Source organism: Hibiscus syriacus, unplaced genomic scaffold, assembly GCF_006381635.1.
Source record: "Hibiscus syriacus cultivar Baekdansim isolate YM2019G1 unplaced genomic scaffold, ASM638163v2 tig00113725_pilon, whole genome shotgun sequence".
Classification (NCBI taxonomy): domain Eukaryota; kingdom Viridiplantae; phylum Streptophyta; class Magnoliopsida; order Malvales; family Malvaceae; genus Hibiscus; species Hibiscus syriacus.
In genome coordinates, this window is record NW_024063471.1 from 13,789,380 (window position 1) to 13,812,510 (window position 23,131).

Sequence of the window (23,131 nt, forward strand, 5' to 3'; positions counted from 1 at the left end):
AAGCAAGTGATATTCACCGGTTGAGATATTGGTAATAACTTAGCTAGGTAATTCTAATAGGATTAGAAACATAGAGGTTAAATATTTGGATAAGTCATGAGATGACTTGAACATGAGTTGTTCACCAAAAGGAGGAGTTACATGAGATATAACTAGTAAAGTGTTACTTACCTAAATAATCACTATCCTAAAAGAAAAGCCAAAGCTGATTTAGGAAATTTATGTATTATGGACCCTCACCCACTAGAAAAATTTTCGTTATATTTTTTCGAAATTAAAACAGAGAGGGTTTTTAATTTTGAATAAAATAGTGGAAGTAATTTGTAAATAAAGATCTATTTATAAATTTTAATTCAGTAAATTTACTTACTCTAATATTTCCATTGTTGTAGATTTAATGGCAAACAACACTTTATCTTTGTGATCACTCCTTGAGAAGGATAAACTTAATGGCATAAACTTCTTTGACTAGTTTCGTAATTTGAGAATTGTTATCAAATAGGAAAAGAAGGAATATGTCATTGACGAACCTGTTCCTAATGAACCGACAGCTAATGCTTCAAGAGCTGACAAAGACAAATTCAAGAAACATATGGATGATATGTTAGATGTTGGATGTCTAATGCTTGCCACCATGACTTCTGAGCTTCATAAGCAACATGAGGACATGGTTGCATATGAGATGATTCAAAAACTCAAAGAAATATATGAAGGGAAAGCACGTCAAGAGAGATATGAGACCTCTAAAGCTCTTTTTCAATGCAAAATGCCAGAGGGAACTTCTGTACGAGTTCATGTCATCAAGATGATGGGCTACATCCGAACGTTGGAAAAGTTGGGATTTCCTCTCAAAGATGAATTGGCTACCGATGTTATCCTGCAATCGTTGCCAGATAGCTTTAGCCAATTTTTCCTTAATTTCAACATGAATGAAAATAACAAGACTTTGCCACAGTTACTTGGCATGTTACGAACTGTTGAAAGTAACATGAAAATGGTTGGACCTAAGCCCATTCTGATGGTCCACAAGGACAAAGGAAAGGGAAAGAAAAAGGTAGTGGCAAAGTCTAAGGGCATGGTAAGGCTAAACCGAAAGGGAAAAATGCATTGAAACCCAAATGGGGAGTTAGCAAGGAAGGAAAATGTTTCATTACGATAAGATCGAACACTGTAAGAGAAACTGCCCTGTTTACCTTGAAGAGGTCAAGAAGGCAAAAGCAAACGGAACATTTATTTCAGGTATTTATGTTATTGATGTTATTTTGTCAATATCTACTTCTTGGGTATTTGATACCAGTTGTGGTTCCCATATTTGTACTTCCGTACAGGGACTGCAAAAGAGAAGGAATCTGGCTAAAGGAGATGTAGACCTACGAGTGAGAAATGGAGCAAGAGTTGTTGCATTAGCTATAAGGATATATGTTTTATCTTTGCCTAGTGTACTTGATTTAAATGTAGAGGATTGTTGTTTTGTGCGTAGTTTGACTAAGAACATTATTTCTATTTCTTGTTTGGACATGATTGGTTTTGAGATTATTATTAAGAATAATTGTTGTTCTTTTTATCTCGATAATATTTTTATGGTTTGGCACAAATGGTTAATGGCCTCTATATTTTGGATCAAGAAAATACCATTTATAACATAAATACTAAAATATCAAAAACAAATAACTCGAATCAAACTTATCTTTGGAATTGTCGTTTAGGCTATATAAGTGAGAAATGCATATCAAAACTCCATAAAGATGGATTCCTATATTCATTTGTTTTCAAACAATATGATGTATGTGAATCTTGCTTGTTGGGAAAAATGACTATAGCTCCTTTTAATAGTAAAGGTGAGCAAGCAAGTGATTTATTGGGGTTAATACATAGTGATGTATGTAGACCTATGAATACACAAGCCAAAGGTGGATTTCATTACTTTATTACTTTCACCGATGACTTCAGTCGGTATGGGTATATTTATCTTATGCGCTATAAATCTGAAGCCCTTGAAAAGTTTAAGGAATTTAAAAATAAAGTATAAAATCAACTAGTCAAGAGTATTAAGGCACTTCGATCAGATCGAGGTGGAGAATACTTAAGCATAGAGTTTGATGAACTCCCGAAAGAATATGGGATTTCCTCACAACTTACACCACCTGGTACACCACAGTGGAATGAAGTTTCTGAAAGAATGGATTGAACACTATTAGAAATGGTTCGATCGATGATGAGTCATAGTGATCTTCCGACTTCTTTTTGGTGACATGTACTTGAATCAACCACTTTCACACTAAATCGTGTTCCATCTAAATTAGTTCAAAAGACACCATACGAGATATGGACTGGGAAATGTCCTAGTATGTCTTTTATGAAGATTTGGGGTTATGAAGCTTATATAAAACATCAGATGTCTACAAAGCTCAAACCTTAATCTCATAAGTGCATATTTGTTGGATATCCTAAAGAAACTAAGGGATATTATTTCTTCAACCCTAACGAGAACAAAGTGTTTGTTACTCGAACAAGAGTTTTTCTCGAAAGAGAATTTCTCTTAAAGAAAGGGAAGGGTAGAAATATTGAACTTGTAGAAGTTCAAGAACAACAGATCAATGAACATGAAGTTGAGTATGTTTCACAAGTTGTTGAGGAGCATTCAACAGATTTAGAAACACAACCACTGCGTAGATCCACAAAGGAACATCGTTCACCCGAAAGATTTGGATTTCTCGTTACTGCACATGGAAATGTTCTTCTTATGAATCAAGATGAGCCCAGGACTTATCAAGAGGCAGTGTCTAGCTCGGACTCAGAGAAATGGCTTGAAGCCATGAGATCTAAGATGGATTCCATGTCAGTAAACAAAGTATGGACTTTGGTTGAACCACTTGAAGGGGTCAAACCTATAGGGTGTAAATGGGTTTTCAAGAAGAAAACTGACATAGATGGTAATGTACAAAAAAAAAAGGGCGATTAGTCGCTAAAGGTTTTCTACAAGTTCATGGTGTAGACTATGACGAAACATTCTCCCCTGTAGCTATGTTTAAGTCCATCCGGATCTTGCTCGCAATAACTACATTCCATGATTATGAAATTTGGCAAATGGACATCAAAACCGCTTTCCTTAATGGAAAACTTGAAAAGGATGTGTATATGACACAACCAGAAGGATTTATCATTCCAGGAAATGCTGGAAAGGTTTGTAAGCTACAGAGGTCTATTTATGGACTAAAGCAAGCTTCTTGAAGGTAGAATCTTCGTTTCAATGATGCAATCAAAGAGTTTGGTTTTATCAGAAATGAAGATGAGCCTTGTGTTTATAAGAAGGCTAGTGGGAGCATTGTTTCTTTTCTAATCTTGTATGTAGATGACATACTTATCATAGGAAATGATATACCTACTTTACTGTCTGTTAAGACTTGGTTAGGTAGTTGTTTTTCTATGAAAGATTTGGGTGAGGCATCGTATATCTTAGGAGTTAAGATCTATAGAGATAGATCAAGATGACTTCTAGGTCTGAGTAAAAGTACATATATAGAAAAGGTTCAGTATGGAAAAATCCAAGAAAGGATTTTTGCATATGAGACATGTCATTTCTCTTTCGAAGGAAATGTGTCCTTCAACACCATAAGAAAGAGAACGGATGAATAAGATTCTTTATGCTTCGGCTATTGGTTCTATCATGTATGCCATGATATGTACTCGACTAGATGTATCGTATGCTTTAAGCATGACGAGTTGGTATCAAGCAAACCCTGGTAAAAATCATTGGGTTACGGTTAAAAATATCCTTAAGTACTTAAGAAGAACTAAGGATAAATTTCTTGTCTATAGAGGGAAGGAAGAGCTCAGTGTAAAAGGTTATACTGATGCCAGCTTCCAAATTGAAAAGGATGACTCACAATCACAATCGGGTTTTGTGTTTTGTCTTAATGGAGGTGATGTGAGCTGAAAAAGTTTGAAGTAAGACACAGTAGTTGATTCTACAACAGAGGTTGAATACATTGCAGCCAGTAAAGCAACAAAAGAGGTTGTTTGGATCAAGAAGTTCATATTGGAATTGGGGGTTGTTCCCAGTATATTAGATGTTGTAGAACTCTGTTGTGACAATTCTTAGGCACTTTCATCTCATTCGAGAGATCATAGATCGAGGAGATGTGGAAATATGCAGAATACACACAAATGACAACATTGTTGATCCCTTGACGAAGCCTCTTACACAGCAGAGGCATGATCGTCACAATGAGTTACTCGGTATTAGATATGTGAGTGATTGGTCTTAGTACTAGTGGGAGATTGTTAGAGTATGCCCAAAGACCAATCATATGATGATTGTAATAATACATTTATTTACCGATTTTTTTTAATAAAGGCATTGCCAATATTATTTTCAGTTATATGTATGTGTTTAACATAAACAAAAAGAAAATAAAGTCTATATAATAACATTATTAAAAGATCCATAGTCAAGTATTATTATGGGCATAGACAATAATAATACGCTTAAGACTAACATGTTATTGATTAATGGCAAGGAGTTGTCATTGACATAGAGATGTGAGAATTGATACATGATTTTATTGTTAGAGAACAATATAGTGGATAGACCCATCATGAGCATATTTCTTGGATTATTCTGTAACAGTCATAACATTGCTCATGGTGATGACTATATGTATGATCCACATACTTGAGATCAATTTCATCCCAACATATATTGTTGTATGTTTTGATACAGTTAAACATGCTCCATAACTGGTTGCACTATAAGGACTATTATTGAATATATCTCGATATATGTAGTGGGGTGTATATGGTTAAGATAGAATTTGTCATGCCTACATAATAGGAAATATATCACATGCCACTTGATTGAGTGAGACTAGAAATGTTTGGCCATGCTCGAATAAGTTGATATATGATATCACAAATTATTCGTTAATTATAGTCTACTCTAGATATCAAGAAACAATAGATGGGCTATACAATTGTGGCTATTCTAAGACTTGTGCCTATTCTAGATATAAAGGACAAAATGATGTAATACATAAAAGAGTTAATCATGAAGATGATATATCGAATCATAATTTCTTGTAACTTAGGCGACAATGATATATTGCTAGATGTCACTCATTGTATGTAATATTAAAATTGTTATAATAATTACTACTAATGTTACAAGAACCTACAGGGTCACACCCTAGGATTGAAATGAACAAAGATGTACAATTTATTATATGTTACTAAAATATATCTAGAGTTAAGATATGTATATTTGATATACATATGATTTTAATTATCCCGAATATAGTAAGTAAGCATTAAAACAATGTAATTTAGATTACAACTGGTGAGACCGTTTAGTTTTGTTTCCACTTCGCCGTGTGGTGCGCTGACGGTCCCAAAGAATGCAACAAGGAATTGATCCCAAAAGTAATTGTTCCTTGAAAAAAATTCTTGAAAAACCGACAATGTCTCAATACACTAGGGAAGTGAAAATCTGATCCATCTGTAAGTTGTCCAGCTCATGCGAGCATCTGGGTACTACATCATCTTTAAAGCCTCTACTTCATCTCCTACTTTTAGAAATCTTTCGAGCTGGTTCATGATCTTTATCTGTTGGCTTCAGTGTCGAAACTCCTTGAGTCCACCTTATTATCTCCGTAGGTAGATGTCTAGCTTGTCTCTTTAGTAGGTAGACTCTCTCTTGACGCTACTCGATCTACGTAGAGCATCTTTGAAATTCTTTCGATCCCATAGAAAGGCATTATTTTTCAAGAACCTTCTAAAAGATCAGTTATTTAAGGGATTAATACCTCTGAATGATATGTCATGTTCATGCAAAAATGAAACAAAACACAATACCAGAAAAATAGAATCAATGTTAGTGGAAACAAGGAAAAAAGAGTCAAGTTAGTTAAAATGATTGGTCAAATAAATGTAATCCTAGATAAAATAATTAAATACGACTCAAAGTTGACATTGAAAAATAAAGCATCCAAAGCAAAAAATTCCTAACCACATGCGTTCTAGTTCTCCTAGGCAATCCAAATGGCTCTAACGGGTAGGTTTATTGAATTCCCTATTTGTGGCTGGGTTCTAGCAAAGGTTCCTGAGCCATCTTTACAACCTGCTAAGGTTGACTCCGATTCTGGCCCATTACAGACATGAGAATCGGATTCAGCTCAGGGGATCACACCACTAAAAGCGTACCTCGTATTTAATATCCAGATAGGCAACCTAGCATGCTTTCCAGAGATACTTTATCAGACCCACACAAGGAAGCCCAATTTTCCTCGTGACGTGTGACGTTTCTCTCTACATAAGAAAACTGGGTTTCGGGTTTAGAGCTATGATATGCAACAATGCTAAATATTCACAGAAGTGTAAGCATTAATCAAAGAGAAAATCTTTTTTCTTTTGAAATAACATAATGAACTCTAAATTAAAATAAGATCGAACTCATAATTCCCCAAAATCCTAAATATAGGGTAACCAACTCGTGGCTCGACTCTCAAGTTGTTTTAAAAACAAAACGTCCCCAGCGGAGTCGCCAAGCTGTCGACACCATTTTTCGCCCGAGTGTGAAAAGATCGATACCGACTGGGGGGTTTTCTCTTTGAAAGGAATTTTCGAAATGTGAGGAGTCGCCACCAATCATTTAAGGTGTGATTGTGACACGTGAAAACCGGGTGATTTTAATAAAATATTTTTTTTTTCAAAATACCGAGTTTTAAGGTCTATAAAAATCCAAAAATTAGGTTTGGGAGTCACTTACGCATGGGGAAGGATTAGCACCCCCACAAGCGCACAAAAATTGGTACCTAGTTGATTACCCAATATTTAAAATTGGAAATTTTGAGTTCGATCTTTATTAAATTTAAAAATCATTACGGATGCAAAGTTGAAAAGGTATTTGTTTGTTAAAGCCGATAACATTCACCCCTAGCATAAACGCGGGAGATCAACTATTGTGTCTAATAACCGAACATGGCCTTAATTTTAGAAATCATGATACAATTTTGAAAAGGATGTTGACCTATTTCGAGAATCACTAGTAGTCACCCCATGAGCATACTCGCGGGAGATGTACCATTAATTCCCTAATAGGTGAACATTTCCTTAGGTTTAAAAATAAAATGCAATCAAACAATTTTTTTATAAATCTTAATTAAGCTAAGGTAAAATAAAGGCTTTCTCTATCCTAAAGTGTCGAATTATGAAAGTTAAAGAACCTAAAGCAACAAACCTAAAAGTGTAGGTTCTAATATTAACCCTGTTAGATTATTAAACCAATTATTGAATCGAATAACCGAGATGGTCCCTCGAGCATTTACACGAGGGTCCACTCGGATTATTCCCTAAATTAAAAGACTAGTTTGAAATATAACCTAAAGTAGAGGTTCTAACATTAACTTATTTAATTATGTCAATCTTAAAGGTTTAATTGAAGTTCAGGGACTAAAAGATCAAAATCTAAAATATCGAGTTCTAAAAGACTAAAATTTTAAGGACCTAAATCAATAATTTCTAAAGTTGAGGACTAATTAATAAATAAAAAACCTAGTTATTATCTAGATTATTAAACCTAAAATATTTTTTTAGAAAATATTAATTATTAATAAATTTTAAAAATCGAGAAATTGAATCGAGTAATTGGACATCTTATGCAAAAACTCAACTCGAATTGCTCCCTGATTAAACTAAATTGTCGTCCTAATTTCTAAATTTGATTCGATTGTTAACCTAATCTAAGAAACTAAATCTAAGGATTAAATTATAAAACAAAACAATTAATAATAAACTTAATTAAAATAATTAAAACAACAAAAAATTTAAAAGTAAAAAACATAAGATAAAAATGAAATATACATAAGTATAAGGACTTAATTGCATAAAATAAAATAGCAGAGACTAAAATATAAGAAAATAAAAGTTAGTAGTTAAATAAGAAATAAATAGTGATTAAAATGCAAAAATTATAATAATAGAAGCTAAATCAGAAATTATCAGTGGCTAAATTAAAATAAAACAAAACAGAATGATAAAATTGTAATAAATTAGAAACTAAAGGTCCAATGACCAAAATGCAAAAATGACAAAGTTTGGGGACTTGAAATGACATTTTACCAAAAAATACAAAGCATACATTAAAATAGGAAAATTATGAAAATAGTTCCTGAAAATAATTATTTTGCAAAAACAAGGCAAAGTTTGGCGACCTAGAATGAGATTTTACTAAAACAAATACAAATCATACAATAAAATGGGTAAATTATTATAACGGTCCCTTCTAATGACCATTTTGTAAAAACACGAGAAAGTTTAGGGGACTTAAAATGTGATTTACCCCGAAATTCTTTTAAAAACATCATGTCATTTGGGTAACGTGCCACCATATCAAAGTAATGATTCTTCTTTATTGGACTCCACAATCCTTAAGACTTAGTCAATTTGAACAAAAATCCTCCATTAGAGGCTCGAATTATGCACTTTTTTCGCTCTTCTTTTTTCATTTGGACAATCTGTAAAACTGCCTTGATGTATGAAATGTGAATGCAATAGATATATATCTAAATGTAATTCATGACTTTCTTATATGTACAAATGTTTATCAATAATCCTCTTTGGACTTCAAAATGGAGATCTCGGTCCTCGTTCACTTGATTACTCTTGTATGGAGTCTGCCCCCAACATCAACATGGTCAAACTAATCATCTTGCACAATCATATCCATCTCGTCTTCTATCTTTTATCTTGCTTCTTTAACATAATTCTAGAATAAGCGTTACCTCTCTTGAATTATCTCTCGAAAGTCCTTTGCTAACTAAAATATGAATGGTTCAATTCACGGTGAGCCCTTTTTATTTTTATCTTTCTGCCCTGGGCACTCCAAATGGTGAGGCTCATCCGCCACATCTACTTGATTTAAATCTCGTGATCTTAACGACATATGGTTTTGGTAATGCCCCCAATGTGGGTACACATAGCTCTATTCGTGCCAAGACCTTAATCTCGAATGGTCACATTCTTGTGTCGCTAATCAGCGATGTTATCGAATAGCTTGAGGGTTTCTCTTTATGATGTCACAATGAGATGGACACTTCAGAAGTAACCAATTCTCCTAATATAAATTTCTTGAATCTTTGCCACGAGCTGAGATATGTGTCACTTTCGACTAATGTGATCATCTGTTTCTATCAATGTCACAAGAAAGTGTTAGAAGTTCTGTCGTCTAGTCCTTATGATCTCTCGGACTATTTGCTTTTAAAAAAGCATCATTTGTTCTTTTTCTTCGATAGAGGTAGAATGAGCCTCATTAGCCTCAATGACCTTTCTCACTTGAGATTACCCTATTTGAAAATGTTTTTTTATTTTCTTTTATTTTAGAAATGTGAAAAAAATGTTGAATAAAATTCAAAAGTGTTGTCATTTTCTTCCGGATCACAATCAAAACAAATTGTAAAACAAGAGTTCATTGAACATCAAATAAGTCAATTTTTTTTAATCATTCAAAAATTATATTCATTTGGAAAGTGTAAAGATTAATGATGATATAAAGCTTAGGCTGACTTGGGAAGGTAATGTGTTTCAGTGTTAGCATTTTTGGTTGAAATATTGTATCCTTGATTATGGTGTTTATTGATCTGATGAAGTAGCTGTTATTCTCTTCTAGAAATGTTTACTGGTTCTCAGCCCTCGTGAGTGCCTTTGGGTTGTGTAGTATTTTATCAAGAATTGTATAAGATCGTCTTCTATGCAGTGGTTGAAAATCTTCGTATTCGATTTGCCATTTCAGGTTTTCAACTCGAATTCTCATTTGGTTTCAAGACGTCATCTAAAATTTTACGTCTTGAACCCTCATTTTGTTACTTTTCCCCATCATGCTTTAAAGATTTTAGAAACCATTTTTTGTAAATAAAATTAACCCTAAGGGGCAGAATGAAATTTGAAGATAATCTCTCCACTTCGAAATCCACATAATATTAGAAGGGACTTTTCAAGAACATAACGTAGGTTGGGGCTCATGGTTATAAAAGAAAGGGATAAATAGGCCTAAACAAGTGTTTAAGGGTTATTGAACCAATGATCGATTCGTTCTGTTGTCTTCAATCTTGTCTTGCTTAACTTGAATATGCTCGTGTGTCTTTTAGTTTACTTTTTTTGGAGTTCTCTGATCTTCTAGTGAATTGATTCCAGATCTTTAAACCACTCATCTTGAAGTATTTGATCGATTTTCTTTCTTGTTTCTTTCTTTCTTTTCATTTTTCTTTTTTCATTTTTTCATTTTTCTTTTTCACTTTTTTGTGTATTTTTCTTGATATATCTTTTCTTCTTTCTCAATATGTTGTCAACTTGATTTGATCTTTGAACGCTTCGTATTTGGTCCACCTTACGGTATCTTATTATTTCTCAATTTATTTCATCATGAATTATTTCTATAGTGAAATATGGATTGATGATCTTCACTCATGCGAGCAAATGTCCTTCACCTTTGCTCCCCAGTATAGAGGGTGATCCTTGTTTAGGGTTGAATTAGAAGAAAAAATACTATAGGCTCAAAAGGGGATAACAAGTGATATATATATATATAGTTAAAAGGATAAATGAAACAAAGTTGTTCAACATCTCATACACGGAAGTCTTAGTAAAAAAGGTATCCCTAGGGGGACGTGTATTCAGGATTAACCTTATTTACATGAAAACAATAAAATTAATGCATTATAGAATTATTTCAATTGTTCCTTCTATTTCTCTTTGCTCCAAGTATGCCACAATTATTCGAATTCTCTAGCAAAAAACTTGATGTGTAACACTCCTTCTTGTCTTTCTTGTAGGAAATGTCCTTGTTATGCCCCAGGATTTATTGAGGTTGGAAAATGAATGTTGGTTTCGTGTCTAGAAAGGGAAATGTGTGACTTTAAAGTCATAATTCTATAAAAGGTAATGTTATGGAAAGGTTATCTCAATCTTGAAAGGTAAAAGTACATGTTTTGGTGCCTCGGGAAGGATAAGGGCATGACTTTATTGTTTCAGAGGGAAGTGATATCAATGTTTGGTCTTTTGTGTGTTATTTCGGGTAAGGAACCTAACAATGGTTCTTTCGGCTTTGGATGGGGTATGGAAGGTCTAATATTGCCCCTTTTCAAAGGTCTATAATTAATAAAGTAGTAAAAGAACCTTGAATTCATTCGATATTCAAAGAATTACAAGATTAAAACTTGATTTATTGCTCATAACATAGGAAAATGACATAAGCTCAATGAACAAAATATTTATTGAGAAAATAAAGAAATAAAATATCACGTTCAAACAGGACAAAGCCAGTGCCATAAGGTTTTACAATGGATGAAAGAATTTTTCCTGGTTCGCACCAAGATGTCTCATTCTTAAAGGTTAATACCCCTGGGTCAAACGAAACATGGGCCTTGCTTCTCAGTGCCCCGTTGATCTCGATGAAGTGCCTCAAACTTCAGACAGTGCTAACATCTAGTACATAACTCTCAATCTTTTTTGGTACGGGGTGACTTCTTCCTACCTCAACTTTTATCACGAGATTGTCTGCAAGTTACTCCCCGTTTCTGTGATTAATGCACATTGAGATGCAACATATACAATGCAATTTACAATATAAATATACTAATGCAAAAATGAAAAAATGCAAATGCAAAGATGCAAAAATGGGAGTGCAAAACGCGAGATGAAAATGCAACAAGGAATTGATCCCAAAAGTAATTGTTCCTTGAACAATTCTTGAAAAACCGACAATGTCTCAGTGCACTAGGGAAGTGAAAATCTGGTCCATCTGTAAGTTGTCCACCTCATGCTAGCATCTGGGTACTGCATCATCTTTAAAGCCTTTACTTCATCTCCTACTTTCAAAAATCTTTTGAGCTGGTTTGTGACCTTCAACTGTAGGCTTTAGTGTCGAAACTTATTGATTCCACCTTGTTATCTCAGTAGGTAGATGTCTGGCTTGTCTCCTTACTAGGTAGACTATCTCTTGAAGCTACTCGATCTATGTAGAGGATCTTCAAAAGGGAACAACAAGGGATATATATATATATATATGAAAGGATAAATGAAACAAAGCCGTTCATCATCTCATACACAGAAGTCTTTGTAAAAGAGGAATCTCTAGGGAACGAGTATTCAGGATTAACCTTATTTACATGAAAACAATGTAATTAATGCATGATAGAATTATTTCAATGATTCTTTCTACTTCACTTTGCTCCTAGTATGCCTCAATTATTCGAATTCTCTTACAAAAAACTTGATGCGTAACACTCCCTCTTCTCTTTATTGTAGGAGAAGTCCTCGTTGTGCCCCCATGATTTATTGAGGTTGGGAAATGAATGTTGGTTCTATGTCTAGAAAGGGAAATGTATGACTTTAAAGTCATAATTCTGAAAAAAGGTAATGTTATGGAAAGGTTATCTCAGTCTTAGAAGTTAAATGTACAGGTTTTGGTGCCTCGGGGAGAATAAGGGCATAACTTTATTATTTTGGAGGGAAGTGATGTCAAGGTTTGGTCTTTTGTTTGTTTTTTCGGGTAAGGAACCCAGCAATGGTTCTTTTGGCTTTGGATGGGGTATGGAAGGTCTAATCTTGCCCCTTGTCAAAGATCTAAAATTAATGAAGTAGTGAAAGAACTTTGAATTCATTCGATATTCAAAGATATACAATATTAAAACTTGATTTATTGCTCATAACATTGGAAAACGACATAAGATCAATCAACAAAATATTTATTGAGATAGTAAAGAAACAATAAAAACACGTTCAAACATGACAAACCAAGTACCATAAGTTTCATAGTGGATGAAATATTTTTCCTGGTTTGCGCCAGGATGTCTCATTCTTAAAGGTCAATACCCCTGGGTCAAACAAAATCTAGGCCTTGTTTCTAAGTGCCCCGCGAATCTCGATGATGTGCCTCGAACTTTAGACGGTGCTAACATCATGTCCATAGCTCTCAATCCTTTTTGGTATGAATGGGGTGACTTCTTCCTACCTCAAAACTTTTATCATGAGATTCTCTACAAGTTACTCTCTACGTCCGTGATTAATGTACATTGAGATGCAACACATACCATGCAATATGCAAATTCAACAAGAAATCGATCCAAAAAGTAAGTGTTCTTTGAACAATTCTTGAAAAACTGACAATGTCTCGGTACAAGGAAGTGAAAATCTGGTCAATCTGTAAGTTGTCCAACTTATGTGAGCATCTCGGTACTGCATCATCTTTAAAGCCTCTACTTCATCTCCTACTTTCATAAATCTTTTAAGTTGGTTCGTGATCTTCAACTATTGGCTTTAGTGTCGAAACTTCTTAAGTCCACCTTCTTATCTCAATAGGTAGTTGTCTGGCTTGTCTCCTGAGTAGGTAGACTTCCTCTTGACGCTACTCGATCTACATAGAGCATCTTCGAAATTCTTCTAGTCCTAGAGAAAGGCATTGATGTGGGCATTTTTTTTCAAGAATCTTCTAAAAGATCAGTTATTTAAGGGATCAATACCTCTGAATGATATGTTATATTCATACAAAAATGCAACAAAACACAATACAAGACAAAAGGGAATCCATGTTAGTAGAAACAAGGCAAAAAGAGTCAAGTTAATTAAAATGATTGGTCAAAGAAATGTATCTTAGCAAAAAAAATTAAATAAGACTCATAGTTGAGACTAAAAAATAAAACATCCAAAGGAAAAAGTCCTAACTGCATGCGTTCTAGTTATCCTAGGCAATCCACATGGCTCTAGTGAGTAGGTTTACTAAATTTCCTACATGTGCCTGGGTTTTAGCAAAGGTTCCCGAGCCATCTTTACAACCTGCTAAGGTTGACTCCGATTTCGTCCCATTACAAACTTGCGAATTAGATTCGGCTCAGGGGATCATACCACTAAAAGCATACCTTGGATTTGATATCTAGATAGGCAACCTAGGATGCTTTCTAGAGATACTTTATCAGACACACACAAAGAAGCCCAATGCTCCCCATGAGGTGTGACGTTTCTTCCTACTTAGGTAAACTGGGTTTGAGCTTGGGTTTAGAGCTATGGTATGCAATAATCCTAAATATTCACAGAAGTGTAAGCATTAATCAGAGAGAAAATCTTTTTTCTTTTGAAATAACATAATGAACTGCAAATTAAAACAAGATCGAACTCATAATTTCCCAAAATCCTAAATATAGGGTAACCAACTCGTGGCTCAACTTTCAAGTTGTTTTAAAAATAAAACGTCTATAGCAGAGTCACCAAGTTGTCGACGTCGTTTTTCTCCGAAGAGGGGAAAAGACCGATACTGATTGGGGGTTTTCTCTTTGAAATGAATTTTCAAAATGTGAGGAGTCGCCACCAATCATTTAAGGTGCGATTGGGACACCGTGAAAACCATGTGATTTTAATAAAACATTTTATTTTTATCAAAATATCGAGTTTTAAGGTCTACGAAAATCCAAAAATCAGGTTCAGGAGTTAATTACGCGTGGGGAAGGATTAGCACCCCCACAAGTACCCAAAATTTGGTACCTAGTTGATTACCCTATATTTAAAATTAGAAGTTTTGAGTTCGATCTTTATTGAAATTGAAAATCATCACGGATGCAAAGTTGAAAAGGTATTCATTTATTAAAGTCGATAGCATTCACCCCATAGCATAAACGCTAGAGATCAACTATTGTACCTAATAACCGAACATTGCCTTAATTTTAGAAATCATGATGCAGTTTTGAAAAGGATGTCGACCTATTTCGAGAATCACTAGTAGTCACCCCTTGAGCATACTCGCAGGAGATGTACCATTAATTCCCTAATAGGTGAAAATAAAATGCAATCGAATAATTTTTTATTAATCCTAATTAAGCTAAGGTAAATTAAAGGCTTTCTCTATCCTAAAGTGTCGAATTATGAAAGTTAAAGAACCTAAAGGCATAAAACTAGAAGCGTAGGTTCTAATATTAAACTTGTTTGATTATTAAACCAATTATTTAATCGAATAACTGAGATGGTCTCTCGAGCATTTACGCGATGGCCGACTCGGATTATTTCCTAAATTAAAACACTATTTTGAAATCTAACCTAAAGTAGAGGTTATAACATTAACTTATTTAATTATGTCAAACTTAAAGGTCTAAATTGAAGTTCGGGGACTAAAAGATCAAAATCTAAAATATCAAGTTCTAAAAGACTAAAAGTTTAAGGACCTAAATCAATCATTTCTAAAGTTGAGGACTAATTAAAAAATAAAAAACCTAGTTATTATCTAGATTATTAAACCTAAAGTATTTTTTTAGAAAATATTAATTATTAATAAATTTTAAAAGTCGAGCAATCGATTCGACTAATCGGACATCTTATGTGAAAACACTACTCAAATTGCTCCCTAATTAAACTAGAGTGTCGTCCTAATTTCTTAATTCGATTCAACTGCTAACCTTATCTAAGAAACTAAATCTAAGGATTAAATTACTAAACAAAACAATTAATAATAAACTTAATTAAAATAATTAAAACAACAAATAATAATAAAAAATTAAAAACATAAGATAAAAAATAAAATATACATAAGTACAAGGACCTATTTGAATAAAATAAAATAATAGTGACTAAAATTCAAGAAAATAAAAGTTAGTAGTTAAATAAGAAATAAATAGTGACAAAAATGCAAAAATTAAAATAATAGTAGCTAAATCAGAAATTAATGGTGACTAAATTAAAATAAAACAAAACAAAATGGTAATATTGCAATAAATTAGAAACGAAAGGTTCAGTGACCAAAATGAAAAAACACGACAAATTTTTGGAGACCTATACTGAAATTTTTCCAAAAAAATACAAAGCATATAGTAAAATGGGAAAATTATTAAAACGGTCTTTTCTAGATACCATTTTGTAAAAACACGGGAAAGTTTAGGGGACTTAAAACGTGATTTACCTCGAAATTCTTTTGAAAACATCATGTCATTTGGGGAACGTGCCCCCATATCAAAGTAATGATTCTTCTTTATTGGACTCCTCAATCCTTAAGGCTTAGGCACTTTGAACAAAAATCCTACATTCGAGGCACGAATTATGCTTTTTTCGCTCTTCTTTTTTCTTCGGATAATCTGTAAAACTGCCTTGATGCATGAAATTTGAATGCAATAGATATATATCTAAATATAATGCATGACTTTCTTATATGCAGAAATATTTATCAATAATCCTCTTTGGACTTCAAAATGTAGATATCGGTCCTCGTTCACTTGATTACTCTTGTATGGAGTCTGCCCCCAACATCAACATGGTCAAACTAATCATCTTGTACAATCATGTCCCTCCCGTCTTCTATATTTTTTCTTGCTTCTTCAACATAATTCTAGAAGAAGCGTTACCTCTCTTGAATTATTGTTCTGATCAGGTAGACGACTGGGCCCCCTATACGTCTCTGACTGGACTCTTTAATTAGAATTGTCTCTCAAGAGTCCTTTACTAACTAAAGTTTGAATGGTTCAATTCACAGTGAGCTCTTTTTATTTTCATCTTTCTCCCTGGGTACTCCAAACGGTGAGGCTCATCCGCCACATCTGCTTGATTTAAATCTTGTGATCTTAACGACATCTGGTTTTGGTAATGCCCCAATGTGGGAGTGTCACTAATCAACGATGTTATCGAATAGCTTGAGGGTTTCTCTTCATGATGCCACAATCAGATGGACACTTAAGAAGTGGCCAATTCTCCTAATAGAAATGTCTTGAATCTTTTCCATGAGCTGAGATATGTACCACTTTTGACTAAGGCGATCATCTGTTTCAATCAATGTCACAAGTAAGTGTTAGAAGTTATGTCCTCTAGTCCTTATGATCTCTTGGACTATTTGTTTTTAAGAAATGCTTCATTATTCTAGCATCATTTGTTCTTTTTCTTCGATAGAGGCAGAATGAGCCTCACCAACCTCAATGAACTTTCTCACTTGAGATTGACCTATTTGAAAATATTTTTTTATTTTATTTTTGAAATGTGAAAAAAAATGTTGAATAAATTTCAAAAGTGTTGTCATTTTCGTCTGGATCACAATCAAAACAAATTGTAAAACAATACTTAATTGAATATCAAATAAGTCAAATTTTCTTTTAATCCTTCAAAAATTATATACATTTGAAAAGTGTAAAGATTAATGTTGATATAAAGCTTAGGCTGACTTGGGAAGGTAATGTGTTTCAAAGTTAGCTTATTTGGTTGAATTCTTGTATCCTTGATTATGGTGTTTATTGATATGATGAAGTAGTCGTTATGATTCTCTTCTGGAAATGTTTACTGGTTCTCAACCCTCGTGAGCGCCTTTGGGGTTATGTAGTACATTATGAAGAATTGTATAAGATCGTCTTTTGTGTAGTGGTTGACAATATTCATATTCGATTTTCCTTTTCAGGTTTTCAACTCGAATTCTCCTTTGGTTTCAAGACGTCATCTAAAATTTTACGTCTTGAATCCTCCTTTTATTACTTTTCCCTAACATGCATTAAAGATTTTAGAAACCATTTTTTGCAAATAAAATTAACCCTGAGGGGCAGAATGAAATCTGAAGATAGTCTCTCCACATAACGTATGATTAGAAGGGACTTTCAGGCACATAATGTAGGTCGGGGCTCACAGTTATTAAAGAAAGGGATAAATAGGCCCAAACAAGTATTTAAGGGTTATTGAACCAATGATCGATTCATTTTGTTCTCTTCAATCTTGTCTTGCTCGACTTGAATCTGCTCGTGTGTCTTTTATTTTATTTTCTTTTAGTGTTCTTTGATCTTCTAGTGAATTGATTCCAGATCTTTAAACCGCTCGTCTTGAAATATATGATCGATTTTCTTTCTTTCTTTCTTTCTTTTCTTTTTTTTTTTTTTGTATTTTGTATTTTGTATTTTGTTTTTTGTGTTTTTCTTTCTATATCTTTTCTTTTTTCTCTATATGTTGTCAACTTGATTTGATCTTTGAATGCTTCATATTTGGTCCACCTTGCGGTATCTTATTATTTCTAACTTTATTTCATCATGACTTGTTTCTGTAGCGAAATCTGGATTGATGATCTTCACTCATGCGAGTAGATGTTCTTCACCTTTGCCCCCCAATATAGAGGGTGATCCTTGATTAGGGTTGAATTAGAAGAAAAAATACTATAGACTCAAAAGGGGATAACAAGGTATATATATATATATATATATTTGAAAGGATAAATGAAACAAAGTCGTTCATCATCTCATACACGAAAATCTTTGTAAAAGAGGAATCTCTAGGGAACAAGTATTCAGGATCAACCTTATTTACATGAAAACAATGTAATTAATACATGATAGAATTATTTCAATGATTCTTTCTACTTCACTTTTCAAGTATTCTCCAATTATTCGAATTCTCTTACAAAAAAACTTGATGTGTAACACTCCCTCTTCTCTTTATTGTAGGAGAGGTCCTCGTTATGCCCCAAGGATTTATTGAGGTTGGGAAATGAATGTTGGTTCTGTGTCTAAGAAGGGAAATGTGTGACTTTAAAGTTATAATTCTAAAAAAGGTAATGTTATAGAAATGTTATCTCAGTCTTAGAAGGTAAATGTACAGGTTTTGGTGCCTCGGGGAGGATAAGGGCATGACTTTATTGTTTCGGAGGGAAGTGATTTCAAGGTTTGGTCTTTTATTTGTTATTTCAGGTAAGGAACCTAGCAATGGTTCTTTCGGCTTTGGATGGGGTATGGAAGGTCTAATCTTGCCCCTTGTCAAAGATATATAATTAATGAAGTAGTGAAAGAACCTTGAATTCATTCGATATTCAAAGAATTACAAGATTAAAACTTGATTTATTGCTCATAACATTGGAAAACGACATAAGATCAATCAACAAAATATTTACTGAGATAATAAAGAAAGAATAAAAACACGTTCAAACATGACAAACCAAGTACCATAAGTTTCACAGTGGATGAAAGATTTTTTCCTAGTTTGCACCAGGATGTCTCATTCTTAAAGGTCAATACCCCTGGGTCAAACAAAATTTGGGCCTTGCTTCTCAGTGCCCCGCGGATCTCGATGATGTACCTCGAACTTCAAACGGAGCTAACATCACGTCCATAGCTCTCAATCCTTTTTGGTATGAATGGGGTGACTTCTTCCTACCTCAAAACTTTTGTCGCGAGATTCTCTGCAAGTTACTCCCTAGGTCCGTGATTAATGTACAGTGAGATGCAACGTATACCATGCGATATACAAATGCAACAAGAAATCGATCCCAAAAGTCACTGTTCTTTGAACAATTCTTGAAAAAATGACAATGTGTCGGTACACTAGGGAAGTGAAAATATGGTCAATCTGTAAATTGTCCAACTCATGTGAGCATCTGGGTACTGCATCGTCTTTAAAGCCTCTACTTCATCTCCTACTTTCAGAAATCTTTTGAGTTGGTTTGTGATCTTCAACTGTTGGCTTTAGTGTCGAAACTTCTTGAGTCCACATTATTATCTCAGTAGGTAGATGTCTGGCTTGTCTCCTTAGTAGGTAGACTCTCTCTTGACGCTACTCGATCTACGTAGAGCATCTTTGAAATTCTTCTAGTCCCAGAGAAAGGCATTGTTGTGGGCATTGTTTTTCAAGAACTTTCTAAAAGATTAGTTATTTAAGGGATCAATACCTATGAATGATATCTCATGTTCATGCAAAAATGCAATAAAACACAATAACAAACAAAATGGAATCAATTTTAGGAGAAACAAGGCAAAAAGAGTCAGATTAATTAAAATGATAGGTCAAAGAAATGTAATCATAGAAAAAATAATTAAATACGACTCAAGGTTGAGACTGAAAAATAAAGCATCCAAAGGAAAAAAATCTAACCACATGCGTTCTAGTTCTCCTAGGGAATCCACATGGCTCTAGCTAGTAGGTTTACTAAATTCTCTACGTGTGGTTGGGTTCTAGCAAAGATTCTCGAGCCATCTTTATAACTTGCTAAGGTTGACTCCGATTCAGGCCCATTACAGACTTACGAATTAGATTCGGCTCAGGGGATCACACCACTAAAATGTACCTCGGATTTGATATCAAGATAGGCAACCTAGGATGCTTTCCAGAGATACTTTATCAGACACACACAAGGAAGCCCAATGCTCCTCATGAGGTGTGACATTTCTCCATACTTAGGTAAATTGGGTTTGAGCTCGGGTTTAGAGCTATGATATGCAACAATCCTAAATATTCCCAGAAGTCTAAGCATTAATCAAAGAGAAAATCTATTTCTTTTGAAATAACATAATGAACTGTAAATTAAAACAAGATCGAACTCATAATTTCCCAAAATCCTAAATATAGGGTAACCAACTCGTGGCTCGACTCTCAATTTGTTTTAAAAATAACACGTACACAGCAGAGTCGCCAAGCTGTCGACACCATTTTTCACCCGGGAGGGGAAAAGATCGATATCGACTGGGGGGTTTTCTCTTTGAAAGGAATTTTTGAAATGTGAGGAGCCGCCAACAATCATTTAAGGTGGGATTGGGACACCGTGAAAATCGAGTGATTTTAATAAAACATTTTATTTTTATTAAAATACTGAGTTTTAAGGTCTGTGAAAATCCAAAAATCAAGTTCGAGAGTCAGTTACGCGTGGGGAAGGATTAGCACAACCACAAGCGCCCAAAAATTGGTACCTAGTTGATTACCCTATATTTCAAATTTGAAATTTTGAGTTTGATATTTATTTAATTTGAAAATCATTACGGATGCAAAATTGAAGATGTATTCGTTTATTAAAGTCGATAGCATTCACCCCTAGCATAAACGCAGGAGATCAACTATTGTGCTTAATAACCGAACATTGCCTTAATTTTAGAAATCATGATACAGTTTTGAAAAGGATGTCGACCAATTTCGAGAATCACCAATAGTCACCCCCTGAGCATACTCCCGGGAGATGTACCATTAATTCCCTAATAGGTGAACATTGCCTTAGGTTTAAAAGTAAAATGCAATAAACAATTTTTTTTTATTAATCCTAATTAAGTGAAGGTAAATTAAAGGCTTTCTCTGTCCTAAAGTGTCAAATTATGGAAGTTAAAGAACCAAAAGGTACAAATATAAAAGTGTAGGTTCAAATATTAACCCTATTTGATTATTAAACCAATTATTGGATTGAATAACCGAGATGGTCCTTCGAGCATTTACTAGAGGACCGACTCGAATTATTCCCTAAATTAAAAGACTAGTTTGAAATCTAACCTAAAGTAGAGGTTCAAACAATAACTTATTTAATTATGCCAATCTTTAAGGTCTAATTGAAGTTCAGGGACTAAAAGATCAAAATCTAAAATATCGAATTCTAAAAGACTAAAAGTTTAAGGGCCTAAATCAATAATTTCTAAAGTAGAGGACTAATTAATAAATAAATAACCTAGTTATTATCGAGATTATTAAACATAAAGTATTTTTTAGAAAATATTAATTGTTAATAAATTTTAAAAGTCGAGCAATCGATTATAGTAATCGGACATCTTATGCGAAAACGTGACTCGAATTGCTACCTAATTAAACTAGAGTGTCGTCCTAATTTAAAATTTTATTCGAGTGTTAACCTAATCTAAGAAACTAAATCTAAGGATTAAATTACGAAACAAAATAATGAATAACAAACTTAATTAAAATAATTAAAACAACAAATAATAAAAAAGATAAAAACATAAGATAAAAAATAAATCATACATAAGTACAAGGACCTAATTGCATAAAATAAAATAACAACGACTAAAATTCAAGAAAATAAAAGTTAAGTTAAATAAGAAATAAATAGTGAACAAAATGCAAAAATTATAATAATAGTGGCTAAATCAGAAATTAATGGTGACTAAATTAAAATAAAACAAAACAGAATGATAAAATTGCAATAAATTAGAAACAATGGTCCAGTGACCAAAATGAAAAAATACGATAAAATTTGGGGGACTTGGAATGAGATTTTACCAAAAAATACAATGCATATAGTAAAATGGGAAAAATTGAAAATAGTCCTTGAAAGTGACTATTTTGCAAAAACACAGCAAAGTTTGGGGGAACTAGAATGATATTTTACCTAAAAATACAAAGCATACAATAAAATGGGAAAATTATAAAAACGGTTCCTTCAGTCACCATTTTATAAAAACATGGGAAAGTTTGGGGGACTTAAAACGTGATTTACCCCGAAATTTTCTATAAATACTAAATTTTTTTCCTTTTTTATAATTTCATTTTTTTAAAAAAGCTAGAGAGATGCTCTCCCCTCCTTGTGGAAAATATGTCAATCGTCGGTGGTCGTTCCTCCTCCGGCCGCCACTGTCGTCGGTGGTCGTTAGCTACCCAAAATTACTGGGAGACTCGCTTCGGCCTCCTCGTCACAGATATTAGCTAGGTTTCGCAAGAATCGCGCCCCAACACCATGAAATAGGGCCTAGACCCTTCGGATCTTTGATGCTTCTACGGTCGTCATCCGTCGTTGGATCGAGCTAGCTCCGAGATATGTTACTCTGGGGGATGCTCCAAACTTTCCCACCACTCGGATCGGGCAACAGAGACCCCGACTGCCAGTGAAAATCTAGTCGAATGGTAAATTCCTACCTTTTATTCTTTTTTATTTTTTATTTTCAAAACTTGTGGGAAATAAGAATGAATCGAATTGAATAAAATGGATAGAAAATAATCTCGAAACTTGTTGTTATTGTTGTAAAAAAAAGATTACAAAGTTCCCCCCCGAACCGACCCCTTACAGTGTTTGCATGCATGGGTCTTATACTCGTTTTTCATAAAATTTACAATGATTCCTATTTTGTTTTGCTTGCTAGTTGTTTTCTGCAGGGATGGTGTGGAAAGGAGCTTGGCGTGCACAGTTGGCCTCGGCTAGGATTGGGGCAGAGGAAGGTGTCAGCTCAGGTCACTGGGTTGGCTGCAATTGATTGGGGGATTTTGGTGGCTCTGTTTAGGCCCTGGGTCGGGTCTGGTTTGGTTTGGGCTTGAGGCCCGTTGTTGTTTTTTTTTTACGTTTGTAAAATGGTGGTCACACTAAATAAAGTTACATTATAAAAAAGTTACTTTAATAAAGTACTCTACCTTAACAAAGTTCTCTACTTTTAATCAAACTAGGTTT

At 33.9% G+C, this 23,131-nt stretch overlaps 1 pseudogene; it reads left to right on the forward strand.

The window, feature by feature from the left end:
- The window catches only part of LOC120187685, a 59,355-nt pseudogene extending 36,354 nt beyond the window's left edge, over positions 1–23,001 (forward strand).
- The last annotated feature ends 130 nt before the right edge of the window (positions 23,002–23,131 follow it).